Source organism: Vulpes vulpes, unplaced genomic scaffold, assembly GCF_048418805.1.
Source record: "Vulpes vulpes isolate BD-2025 unplaced genomic scaffold, VulVul3 Bu000000755, whole genome shotgun sequence".
NCBI classification, from domain to species: Eukaryota; Metazoa; Chordata; class Mammalia; order Carnivora; family Canidae; genus Vulpes; species Vulpes vulpes.
In genome coordinates, this window is record NW_027325692.1 from 33,726 (window position 1) to 47,336 (window position 13,611).

At 33.5% G+C, this 13,611-nt stretch overlaps 2 long non-coding RNA genes across 2 annotated transcripts in view; one reads left to right on the forward strand and one right to left on the reverse strand.

The window, feature by feature from the left end:
- Positions 1–1,053: 1,053 nt before the first annotated feature.
- The window catches only part of LOC140596646 (uncharacterized), a 36,068-nt gene continuing 23,510 nt past the window's right edge, over positions 1,054–13,611 (forward strand). The window contains exons 1-2 of the long non-coding RNA XR_011998541.1: positions 1,054–1,138; positions 10,205–10,274. This is a non-coding gene — a long non-coding RNA (uncharacterized lncRNA). The remainder of the gene's footprint in view (positions 1,139–10,204; positions 10,275–13,611) is intronic.
- LOC140596645 (uncharacterized) overlaps positions 3,885–13,611 on the reverse strand; it is an 88,107-nt gene continuing 78,380 nt past the window's right edge. The window contains exons 3-4 of the long non-coding RNA XR_011998540.1: positions 6,195–6,267; positions 3,885–4,067 (exon numbers count right to left, since the gene is read on the reverse strand). This is a non-coding gene — a long non-coding RNA (uncharacterized lncRNA). The remainder of the gene's footprint in view (positions 4,068–6,194; positions 6,268–13,611) is intronic.

The following is a 13,611-nucleotide window of genomic DNA, read 5'->3' on the forward strand; positions in this document are numbered from 1 at the left end:
TTATGCTAAGGAAAAATGCTTCTTTTTTTAATAAAAGGTGTAAAATACCACTGGTATCCAGTTTGAGCTAATACTAAGATTGGAAACTCATTACCCCTAAAAATGTCAGTTCTGATGAAGCATTTAAAAAAATTCTAAGAATCAAATTCAAAATGTCTTTACTAAGCTGTTTTATGGTAGCGTGTACCATTGGAAATGTGATGAGTCTTCATGTAAAAATGCTGATTTGAATTAGATTTAGAATGTATGTCATCCTCAATTAGCCTTTCCTTCATCAAAATGATCTCACAAACACGGAGAATGAATCTTTATTTCCTCCTTTGCACATGGGAGGTCATTTGTCAGATTTAATATACTTCTACCTATGTCTTCCTACATGCTTGGAGTTCAAGATGGATGACCATGGACTTCCAGAAAAAGTTTCTAGCTTAAAACTTAAATTTAATTTTAATATAATGCCAAAACCATTCATACTGAGACTGAAAATTAGAATAACATTTACTAAAATAACATTGATTTATTTCCATTTGGAGGAAAATTTTGTCCCCCCTACCATGAAAGTTTATAAACTATTAATTATCTAGGTAATCTAGGGTGAGAAAAAGTACATGGTAGGCATTTTTTTCTTGAAACATTTATATACTTTTAAGACCTAGACTAAATTAATACTACTATATTATATAAATGCACTTATTTTATGGTTGCTTGTTTAAAATTAATTAGTCTAAGGAATTTTATAAATAAATGTCCAACTTTGTACAATTATGGTGACCTTCAATACAGGTATCAATTTAGAGATTATTAAGTCCGACAAAAATGTAGTCTGTTTAGACTGGCGGTATAAGATTTATACTGAATAGTTTTCCAGAGAACGAAACTTATACATCAATTTCTTAAGGTGCTGTTTGCAGAGCCTAATATTTACAAGGACAGTCCCTGAGGAATTTGGCTGTTTACGAGAACTTTTGAGTACCTGCAGTTATAACTAAGAACTTTACTTCTCCTGTGGATATTTATTTACACCTTGGCGAACACTTAAAACTTGTTGTGTTGGTTTGCTTGAAAGGTAAATAACCACCTCCTTTTGCAAGTCCTTATTGAAGACCTTCAAGGAGTTAAGCCTAATACTATCTTCAAGGTAAGACAATAAAACAAAATAATGGTAAAATTTTCATTCCCACTTTTGTAATAAAAATGGTGGCTGCAAAATTTTGTCTTGTAAAATAAATGCTATTGACACCATAAAAGTAGATATAAAATGCTATATACTTCATGCTCATGAAACATTTAGTTCTTTATCAACAAAAAATTAAAACAAATTTTAGCATGTTACAAAAGAATGCTTTGAAAAGTTCACTTGTGTATTCAAAGGAAATAAATAGAAGACTATCTATAGAGTTCCAAAAGGATGAATAGAGTGGCATGTATATAAATTTTTACAACTCTTAAAGATGCTTTATAAATACAAAGGCAAAAACAATTACCTACAGGAAAGTTGATATGGATTACAATTACAATGTTCATAGTAATTGCTTTTCAAAATTTCAGGCAAAATAGTTACAAAAGAACCCTAAAGCTTCTGCCTTAACATGCAATCTATTAAAATGATTGTAAACTGCAGTTGCATGTTAAGTTTCTACTTCTAATTAATGAACAAATGAATATTGTGCCAGTTTCTATTTCAATAGTCATAACATTAACCCTATAACCCAGTTTCCAGAGAGTATAATTGTAATGATTATATCACTTAAATATTATACTAGTTTATAGCTCTTTATGTTTATAATTTTCTAATTTTGTACTCTAATCAATTTGTATAGTCACATGCATCAGCTTCATAGATAAAAGTGTGTTTGGGCAAAATCTGTAGCAGAAGATGAACCTCACACTTTGGGGGAAAAAAAAGATATAATGCCTTATGGTGAATGTTGCAATAGAAATTGGAAGGTACAATTTGAGGATAAGGGACGCCTGGGTGGCTCAGTAGGTTAAGCATCTGACTCTTGATTTCAGCTCAAGGTCATGATAGAAGAGTGCGAGACTGAGCCCCATATCATGCTCTGTGTTGGGTGTGGAGCCTGCTTACTTCTCCCAACCCCCACCCCTGCTTGTATGTACTCTTTCTCTTAAAAAAAAAAAAAATGAAGATAAAGAGTCTTGGCATGGTTTCTTCCATGTATATGTATATGAGCACAATACACAAAACAAAATAACATTGAATTTATTTGATATTAAACAGAATTATTTCCTTTGAATTCTATAAATATCAAAAGAAATATTTTTGGATAATTATATACTTAATGGTGAAATATGCCATTAGATTAAAAAAAATTCTGTGTATTGTTCAATATTGTACTATATAGTCTCTTCTCCTATGGAGCTTCCATAATAACCAAGGGAGAAGGGTAACATAAAATAATAAGATAACTTCAGTAGTGGGAAAGGATACTGTGAAAACAAAACATTGTAACAAGGTAGAGTTTGGATGCAGAGAGCAAACAGAGATGGCCTCTGCGGAAGTTACCATTAAGCCAAGACAGAAAGCAGTCATGAGCAAAAATGTGAAAATCGCTGAATGACATCCCAGGTGCAGGGAATTGAGATATAAAAGTGCTCAGAGAAAGGAGCTGGGTATTTGAGACAGAGGAAGGCCAATGTGGCCAGAAGAGGGCATGGGAAAGAGGAGGTAAAAAAAACATGCTGTGATCAAACAGCAGTGAAGAGGACAATTCTGACTTGCAGTAAACATTTAATATGTGTCAGCACACATGGTTGTAGTGTTTAACATGTGGATTCCAATGGGCCTTATCCTCAAGGTAACACATTTCATTTTTATTCAAACTGAAATGGGAAAAAGAGCGGTCTTTGAGGAATATTCCTGACAGTTCTCTCTGGTAAAATCTATCAGCAGAGGAAACAGTGGGAAATATGGTTCAAGGGAGTTATCCTTTTTTTTTTTTTTTTTGAGATTATTTATCTTAAGCTGTGTATGTATGAAAATGAGGAAATAAATCTAGTGAAGGAAAGTCATGACTCAGTTTCTTCATCATTAAAAGGGGGAAAATAAAATCATGGTTTGTTGTGAGAATTGAACAAAATTTGTGTTTAGTTCCTGACCTAATAATGAGTATTCAAACAGTACCTATTAAGATGGTGATGGAGGAGGAGGAAGGAGAGAAGAAAAAAAAAAAAAAAAAAAAAGGAAATTAGCATCACCAATCCTCGAGTAAAGGTATTTAAGGCTTATATCTCTCTTTACTAAAAACTAAATGGTTAAGTGTAATTGACTTAAGTTGTGTAAAGTGGCTGCAAAAGATATTTAAAAGAATCCCTTGGGTTAGCAGTCCAGAAAAAGTGCTGACCATCAACAAGAAGAAAAGACAATTCAAAGGACAAATTGTCAAAATTAGTCAAATAACCTCAACATTTTTCAGGACTATGTTTCTCAAGGTGTTTGCTTTATAAATATTGATATCTCACTTTCTTTTATATTTCCATGGCATCAAAGCACAATCACCTATGTTTAGGCTTAACAACATGCATTTTTTCAGATAGAACAAAAATATCTCCGTTGATTATACCTCTCTTAGGTCTTAGAAATGAAAACCTAAACAGAATGTACTTCTGACTGCTTTAATACCTTGAAAAAGAACAAAATATAAAAAAAAGGCAATCATTAATACATAGTGATATCTGCAAACTAAATTGCAAAGACTAAATGTTTGGTGTTCCTGTAAGCTGCTAAGATTCTGAACAAAAAATGTAATCATGATGAAATGAATATTGTCAGAGTTTGTCCCTACTAAAAGACCTGCCTTAAAAAAGAATCACAAAAAGACATACATTTCTTTCTTTTTTTTTTTTTTTAGAGTTTATTTATTTATTCATGAGACACAGAGAGAGAGAAAGAGACAGAGACAGAGACAAAGGCAGAGGGAGAAGCAGGCTCCATGCAGGAAGCCCGGTGTAGGACTCGATCCCGTGACTCCAGGATCAGGCCCTGGGCTGAAGGCAGAGCTAAACCACTGAGCCAGCCATCCGGGCTACCCAGACATACATTTCCGATTCTGGAAAAGAAACAAATTAACTTAAAGAATAGCAAGTACAATTTTTGTTTGTTTGAAGTAGTCATGCTTTGCTCTAATCTGATTTGTGATTTGGCAATATATGACAATAGACAAATTATTTTTTAAGTTAAAATACACAGAGGTGTGAGCCATCGAAAATTCAGCTCCCAGTATTAGAAAATTTGAATGTGACACGCTTATCAACAACCTGTTAAAGACTTCCATTGCAGTCAATGTATAAACATATAGTTGGAGTTTGGGGAAGTAACAATTAGAAATAAGAAGTGAGACAATACTACTGAGAGCTTTAAGATTAGGTTTGATCAAATTGTAAACCTAACTTAATAGTATCCTCAGGTCTACCACCTATCTTTTGGTCATTGCTACTTCACTAACATGTCCTTTTTTCCTTGTATTCTCCTGTTGTTAGGTTTTTCCAAGTAAGACAGAATTGAAGACAGTAGTAAAGCTGAGGCCAGGCGTCTTCCAACAGCTATTCTAGCAAATGAGATCATGGAGGAATGGGTGAGGAGGGGCCATATTCTGTGTTCCAAATTATGAGTTTGGACTCTCAGTGTCAACAGGCAGTTGATTAAACGATAGGATTAGTGACAACTGCAACATCAATTCTGGTAGCTCAGCCCCTTGACTGCAGGGTATGCTTAAATGTATTTCTTTTCTAACCCTTCCAAAAATTTTGTAAACAACCAAATACCCCATTTTAACTTCCATTCCACCCAAAATATCTAGAGTTGTTTCATTGTTGTTTCAATTACTGCAATGAACTGTGATACAACAGTTGTCCTTTTTTAAAAAAATCAATTATCTGGGATCCCTGGGTGGCGCAGCGGTTTAGCGCCTGCCTTTGGCCCAGGGTGCGATCCTAAAGACCCAGGATGGAATCCCACATCAGGCTCCAGGTGCATGGAGCCTGCTTCTCTCTCTGCCTGTGTCTCTGCTTCTCTCTCTCTCTTTCTCTCTCTGTGACTATCATAAATAAATAAAAAATTAAAAAAAAATAAAAATAAAAATCAATTATCTTGTTTTACCCTACATTAACATATTCAACATAATTTATTAAATACCAAAAATGTAGGGAAAAATTCTAAGTGGTTTATATTTATTATCCTTAATACACAGAATGATCCTCTTTAGTAGTTATTACTGTCATTATTTTACTAGTATGAAAGCTAAGACTAAGAACCGTTAAATAGTTTCTCCCAAAGTTGCACAGCTAGTTGCATCTGAAATTCATCCCCAGGTCTATTTGATTCCTAAGGCCACACTTTAACTTATTTGATATACGGATTTTAAGAAAGGCCCAATTATGGAGGTGATAGGACAGGGAAGTTGGGAAGAAGGGCACAATTGATGTAATATAGTGAACAAGTTCGAAAGGCTTAGCCTAACTGTTCCAATTCTACTGCCAATACTTTCCATCATTGCCTTTTAGGTAAGTTAAATATTAATTCACTTTCTACGTCTAAGAAAACACTAATAATTATTTCCCTAGGAGTATTGTAAGAGTTAAAATAGTATACATGCAGTTTTCAGATCAGAAAAGGTACATGTATTGGTTCTTTATTCCTCTCTCTACAGCTCAAGAGCACATATTAGTAAATTATATCATATTTAACAGTAGAGCATAGCATATTGTTAGCAAAATAAGTCCACATTGTTAATCATATCTGTTTTTACAAAACTTATATTAGTGTGTTTCTCTTCTTTTCACAATCACCTGAATACGTTGTTAGCTGAATAAATCAATGTTCCAAACTTGAAAAATTGTGATTGCAAAATAGATTTATTATTGAAATAGAGATATGGCAGAGGGGTTTTAATGAAAGGCAATTTTATTTTTTTATCAAACTAAAAGTAGTTATTAAAATGCAAAAAAATACCAATCATTAATTTCATTGTAGATGAATTAGTATAACTCATTCATAGCATTAGATGTATTATGAATTAACAAGAATGATCTTTAGCTTTAATAATGAATAATCATAGGTACTGAAATTAATAAAAAATATATTGTCTTGACCCTAATTTCCAATGAAAATTTATAGGTTATATTTTAAAGGTAATGTTGTTTTTCCTATAAGAAGGTAGAATAAGGAACTTACATACCATATCAATAGGAGTAACTGTTTGTCTCTCCCCCACCCCAGATATCAACTACATGTTTCCTTTGTTTTGTTCCCTGTAAAAAAAAAAAAAAAAGAAATGCTATTCTGAAAATTAGCTTTATTTTTTGTGTTCATATCTGCCTAATGACTATTATTCAAGGCTTCTTCAGTTTTAGGCTACAGAGGTCAGTGGAAAACAGCTAGGAATTCTGACTTTGGAATCAGGTAAACTTGGATTAGATTTCTCTCTTCAATATGGACTATTTTTAATGACACTAAGAAAATTATTTAAACTCTATGACTCTTAGATTCTTCTCTGTAAGTGGAGATAACAACCTCTGCCTCCAACTATTCTGTGGATTAAATGAGGCCACATACCACACACACACACACACACACACACACACACACACACACACTGTTTATCACTATCTAATTTATAAAGCTTAAAATATTAAGGAGATTCAAATTTTTGCAATACTCTGAAGAAAATTCTTTTGCAACTTCCTCCTTTACTGATTCTTTAGAACAAGGTTCATTCAGGTTTCTAAAGAAGTACTTTTACTTTTTAGACTTCCACAATTGGACAATAATGGAACACTTAGGTGGAAGTTCAGGATTTTTTTTTTCTTGTTCTCCTTAACATGCTTAAAAGGGTGCTAATACTTGTTTCGGTAAAATCATGGTGGCTTCTGTTCAGAGACTAAAATGAAATAAAACTTTTTGATTATGTACTCAGGAACATTTGTTCTGGTGGGGTTTTCATATTTAATGGTAATGGTAAAGCAAATGATAGAACCAAATAAAGACTAGAGGCACAATCTAACCTATTACAATAGTACAAAATCTAATAAACTTAGTTTCTCTCAATCATATTGCTAAGCATGCGCTTTCTTTTGCCAATTTATCATACATGCTTTTTGCATGGCAGTGATACCCTACATTCAATGAATATTTGATACATTGCCTCTAATGCTTTTTTGTGGCTCACCTAAATGCGATACACAAGTTCAGATTTCTATTTTCATGTTACAAAATATAAAGGCATTTAAAGATTTTCAATAATTGTCCCTTTCCCTTCTTATATTGTCCATTTCTCCTTATGTTTGTTAATGATATAGTTTAAATCTTTATTCTCCAATGCTATGGCACTGAAGATTAGCAAATGGCTAAGGCATCACCAATATAGGCCCCCAGAAATATCAATCATGGTTAAGGTTAACAATCTATGATAGCTTATTTATTTTGCAATTCCTCATAAGAACAAATCTTTTATGATCACTAAAATGCAGAGATAGGGCAAGACAGGGAGGGGCTAGGAAAAAAAGAAAAAGGGTGCAAAAAGAATGAAGAAAAGACAAATATAAAAAGCTACTTCTTTCCACTGTTCTCCAGAGGACGAACAACAGAGCTTCCAGTCATATATTCATGACCTGACTGGTGAATTTGGGGGCATGGGCAGATACTCTCATTTCCACTCATGTCTTTCTCATCATTTTGGATCTCCCTGCCATGAGATAGGGAGCACCTACCTTTGTACTCTGCCCTGAGTGGATAGGCCTAACATATGACTTCCTCACTCTGGCCTTAAGTGAGCATTTCAAAAAAAAAAAAAAAAAAAAAAAAGCTGCTTCCTTTCACATCTGGTTCTCAACTAGTATCTTATTTATATATGGGAATGACTCAAGCACTGGAGGACATTATCACTCAGCACTCAGATATTAAGTAACAATAGCATCCCCGAATAACTGAGACAATGTCAAATATTCCTTCCCCACATTTCAAAAGGTTCTTTAGTTGAAAGCTTCATTACCATACTTTGATTCTTTATAAAATGAAAATTATGATGTTAAAATGTAGACACTAATGCCATATTTGGTACGAAAATATTATTTAGGAGCCATAGAAATTATTAACTCATTTAAATCCGTATTAAAAACATACATCCAACTCGAATTTATTGTAATGCTAGTAATTCTACATCCAGCAATCTATTTCCTGTGTCCATCTGTCAGGTGGCTCTAAACTTGAACAGGAATGTTCAACAATACATTTCTAGAGAAGGGTTATTTTCTATATGGTGAATATGTTTTCCATAAAAAATATATCTGATGATATAAAATGTATCAGCTTGAGATACAGAGGAGATATTTTCTAGTCCTTGTCTTCTAAAGTAACTGATCATCAATAAGTCACCTAGTCCCTATACATCTCACTTTATTCATCTACACATTGAATTTACTAGACTGCTTTTTTACATTATTTATCAGACCTAAAAAACAACACATTTAATTTTAAATGTCATATACTTACACATCAGATACATTTCAAATGAGTGAATTTGGAATCTTGCTAAGAAAGAAAGTATTCCAGCATAAAAGAATTCAAGAATACATATATGCTGCAAAGACCAAATGTTTTCTTTGAGGAAACATGAGTGAGAAATCCTGTGTAGTATTTTAATAGAATATATTTAGCTAATTCCTTTAACTTAACACACATCCTGTTTTTTTGAAATGCAAACAATATAAATAAGCTGGTGAGCTCTGTAAATAAGAGAAAAACAAAGCGATGGAGTTTTTCTCTGACCTGAATGAAGCTAGCAAGTGTTTGAATTCACATATTAGTATTGTCCATACTGTACCCTACTCTGTAACAGTGACATAGAAGCTGTAATTAAGAAATGATCTTTAAGAGGAAAAAGTAATGAATCCAGAATGCATTTTGTTTAGTCGATCTAAATGAAGGGGTGGTTGATTATCATGTCCAAAGCAAGCAACCAGGAATACCACTTCTGATTATCAACAAGTGGAACCTCTATAATGATCTCAACACACACACACACACAGCTTTGGATCAAGTGAACATGGTAAATATTTAATATCTATGACTTTTTTTTTTCCAAATAGGCTTACCATTTTACTTTCAATAGAAATTTAGATACAGGTTGCTGACTTAAGAGTTAATAAAGACATAGGCTCCACTAGCAGAATTAATATTCAAATGGCTACATTGTCTCTAAGGCACTTGAATATCAAAAAGGAAGAGGAGATTTTATTGATCTGGGAAATGGCAGCAGGTTATGCTTATTGTATATAATAAAGACTATTGATTTTGTTAAGCAGAAAAATGGCACTTTAAAAAGCCCATTTCATATCAACTGCAACAGAATAGTGCTTTCCACCAGTCTGGAAGTTTTCAGAATCATTTTAATGGAGGAAAAAGTATAATTTGCCAGGGACATCCTTTATACCAACAGAATGAGAGTTCATTGCTATAATGAAGGTTTTCCTCTAATATCTAAATTGAAATTGCAATCTATTCAACTATCTTAAAATTATAGGCAATGCTCTCCCTGCAATAAAAGGACCACATATTAAAGAATAATTTTTTCAGCCTATACACCTAAGGAGCTTGAGAAGGAAGAGGTTTCTTCCTAAGGAAATATGGATATGTTCAAAAGTTGATGATGGCTTGAATAGAAAGCCAATACACTTTACTTCAGTAAGTTTTAATTATTTCAGGGAGTAGTAAAACCTAAAGTGCTAGAGGCCTGGAAGTTACTGCAATCTACCACTAAATCACTGTTTATTGATGTTTTATAATGTGCTGATGGAAATGACAGAGCGTGCTACCACATTTATACAATAACTTGGAAATAAGACTGATAATTTTTGTATAGTTCCACAAACTAGTGAGTATAACTACTTGATATGGTCTACTACAAGGTATTTATTTTGCTTTTGAGTTTTATAATTCACAGATTTATTATGAAATAAGTTGTTGGCAGACAGGCTAGAGTCCAAGTTTCACTTAATTCACCATATATCTAAGACTGATCACAAATTTTGCCAGGGGACAGAGCTAGACTACATTTTCCAAAGTCACTGATGGTAAAGTATGACCATGTGCCTGAGATCTAGCCAATAGACTGTGAAAAGTGATGTATACCAATTTCAGGGCTACCACAGATTTCCCTATGTTCTTATCCATGCTCTGTTTCCTTTCCAGCTGGCTGCCGTAAAGATTACCAAAATAAAATATGAAGACAAATGTTGGAAATGGCCTAACATCTACCTTTGTAAGTTCCTGATTGATAGTGTGGAGGAGAATTGCCTGGCCCTGCTGTCTTTTTTGCTCACTTAGAACTATTATATCAGCAAGAAATAAACTCACAATATTTGAGCTATTATTTTTACCTATTATGTGTAAGAATTGCTATCATTATTTTGACTGATACAGAAGTTTGTACCTTAAATAGAATATATTGTTGTAAAAACAATCAATGTTGAATTATGTCGTGCTTTGAAAGGCAGGCAGCAGACAACAAGATCACATAGTAGACTGGAAAGCTTGAGAGGTTTGCTGTACTTTTGCATAACACCTGGTGTAACTATTGCTACTAACAATTTGAAAGAAGGACAAGTACTTACCAAATCTGTGGCTCTAGAGGAAAATGTTCGTAAGAGTCAAAATGGTATTATCTATCATTCTTTCTTGTTTTTAGCAAAATATTGCAAGAAAGAAATGATTTAAAAAAAGAATTGACCAGATTGCAAACAAAAATGAAAGGGAACAAAGAATAGTCACAAAACTGGAAACTCTCAGGGTTAGAAGAATCAGCAGCTCTGGATTCTAAATAGTAGGATATAAGTCTAAAGAAGATTTGTGACAAATTCCATAAAGACCTCTCAACTTAAAAAGTAAACAGGAATCCACCCCTTGAGCAAAGATCAGATGCTTAGTGGAAATTGGTACCTTCCCATTAAAATCTCTTACCCATGTTTCACCAGGATGAGGAGAGAGAGATAAGCAAAGAAGTCGTATTTAAGAACGAGGCCAAGTAAAATGCTTTGGGTCTGTTCATAGGTCCAGGAACTGCCTTGAAGCAAATTGGTCAAAAGCATTCCAGATACGGGGGGGGGGGGGGGGGGGGGGAGTGTATTTCCTTGACTGTGTGCTGAGAAAGCCTGTGTGGGCAAACCAAATCAAGTTTTGATTTGCAAACTCTCATCAGAAGAAAGCAGATCATGTAAGCTGTGAGGCCCTCAAGGAGAACACATGCCCAGTACCTACGTCAGATGTGGCTGTTAGGAGGCAATGGATGAGATAGGACCTCCAAGTAGGCAGGAACTAGGGAACAAAAGAGAAAAACTGGTAAGAGAGTTTATACTACAGCAGAATCTGAGTACAACAAAGGAATGTTCTCTGGGAAAGAAAAGGTCTTCACAATGCCAGGAGGCTATGTGTCCAGCACAATTTTATGACTCTTATTATTCCTTGTTTCAAAATGGAACACATATAGTTTACTGTGTATGCACTTTTCCATATTTGTTCCTCAGTTGTGTGTTAGGAGGGAAATGGAGGCAGGTAACTGGTCTAGTTTATGGATCTTCAGCCATGAGGAATTATGGAGATTCTGGATTTTGAGCTGTATGCAGTTATTCACTTTGTATTAACTTCCTCAGAGACTAGGTGATTGATTTTTCTGTGTGGGAAACTAGGCATATATTTTAGTTATCATGAAAGTGGCCAGATAAAGAGAATGCTTGTTGTCACAAAATCTACATTTTTTCCCCTTCAACTTGAATACCCAGCTAGCCCTATTTCTAAGCCAAATGTGCAGGTATAGACCTGTGACTGACCTCTTAGCCTTAAGGAGCAGGAACGAAAGTGATGTGTACCACTGCAGGGCCTGGCCCATAAAACTACCCTAAAATCCTCTTTTTTTTTTTTTTTTCCAATCTGGTAATTGGCAAATTGGTAGATGACCATCATTTTTTAGAAGTCAAAGATGACAGATCATCTCCCGTCTGGGTTTCTTCATAGTTTTGTGGGAAAGAGTCTCTCTCTTATGACTTCTGCATCTGCCCAAGATTTTAACGATCATGATAAACTTCTAATGTTTTTAAAAATTAAAGATTTATAGACCAGAATTTCTAAGCACTTAATATTAATCTAATGCTCATGTTCCTTGGTTTCCCCTCTACTGAAAAATACTATAAAATAGAAGTATAATAAAACAAATTCTGAAGAAGGATACTAGGACTCCAAGCATAAAACTTCTGATGATTAAACTTCTACTTCAATTAAAGAACTTATAAAAAATAAAACTGATCTAAGTACTGAAATAGATAAGAAATGCTATTTTTTATGTTTTGATGTCTCAATGGTTCAGAATTTGTGTGAAATGCTGAAATTTATATAAAATATGGAGATACGAAAGATTTATATTTTGGCATCCTTTAGATTCTAATTCCTGTTTACCTGCATAAAACACTGAGTAGATTTTCTTCCCCAAATTAAGTTTTTTACATGATTTTGTTATTCCTAATTTAAGCTGGAGAATTATCTTTGCAATCTTAGGAAAACTTCACCTAAAAATCAATTTTATTGCAGTCATAGAAAGTAACAAACATTATTACTTGCTAAAACTCATTTCTTCCTATCAGCCCAGTTTAAGTAGATGAGTTCTATGATTATGCCAGCTAAGTGATTTATGTTCTTCTTGAACTTCTATGGCAATTAGTAATTTTATATTACTTTATATTTTCTGTCATATATTATAGTTTCTTTTAAAGATTTCCTATTATAAAACTCTCATTGAATGTTTTCACTCAGTTCCTTTGTGCTTCATCTTCAAGTCACTACAATATATTAAAATTAGAAATTGTGTTTTGCTCAATAATATATGCTATTGCACCAATTCCTTTATGGGGCCTCTTCCAGGTCCTGTACTATACCAGGGTATCACTGGAGCCAAATCTTCAGGAGTATCTTCCTGACTCATGAATTTCTATCTAATGTAAAGTTTGCCTTTCTGATCCTATTCATAGTTCCCATCTCCTAAATTTGGTAGCCACTGACTCCCTGTGAATCCACCCAGCTTGAATTTCCACTTGACTAAATTTAATATGTAGAAGGAAAGTAAAATTTCAATTTACTAAGGGCCAGGACCATGTACAGTCAATATGAAATTGTTTAAAGTAATATTTGTGTATATAAATGAAACAAATGTAATACATTTTTCCTACTTTTAACAAATCTGTTTTACATGTAATAAGTACAATTCTCAAGAAGTTACATAGCTTAAATAAAGACAAAAAACAAAAACCCATGAGTCCTTCCAGGAAAGCAGCTCTGAAACTAAACCAAAAGAAATAAAAATAGCCTTTTCTTTCTTAGAGTATGAACACAGAATCAGAGTGAAATATATAAAATATTAATAATAATAACTTCTTTGAGAAAAAGGGATATATGAACATTGATCTCTGAAGATCTTATGGTATGTATGGGGTATCAGAAACAAAATTTATATCCATAATCTATACCTTTTTAACATATATCATAGATACATTTTGAGTTAAATACGTATATTAATGTTTTTTCAGACATGTATCACTAGAAACTGCAAGTGC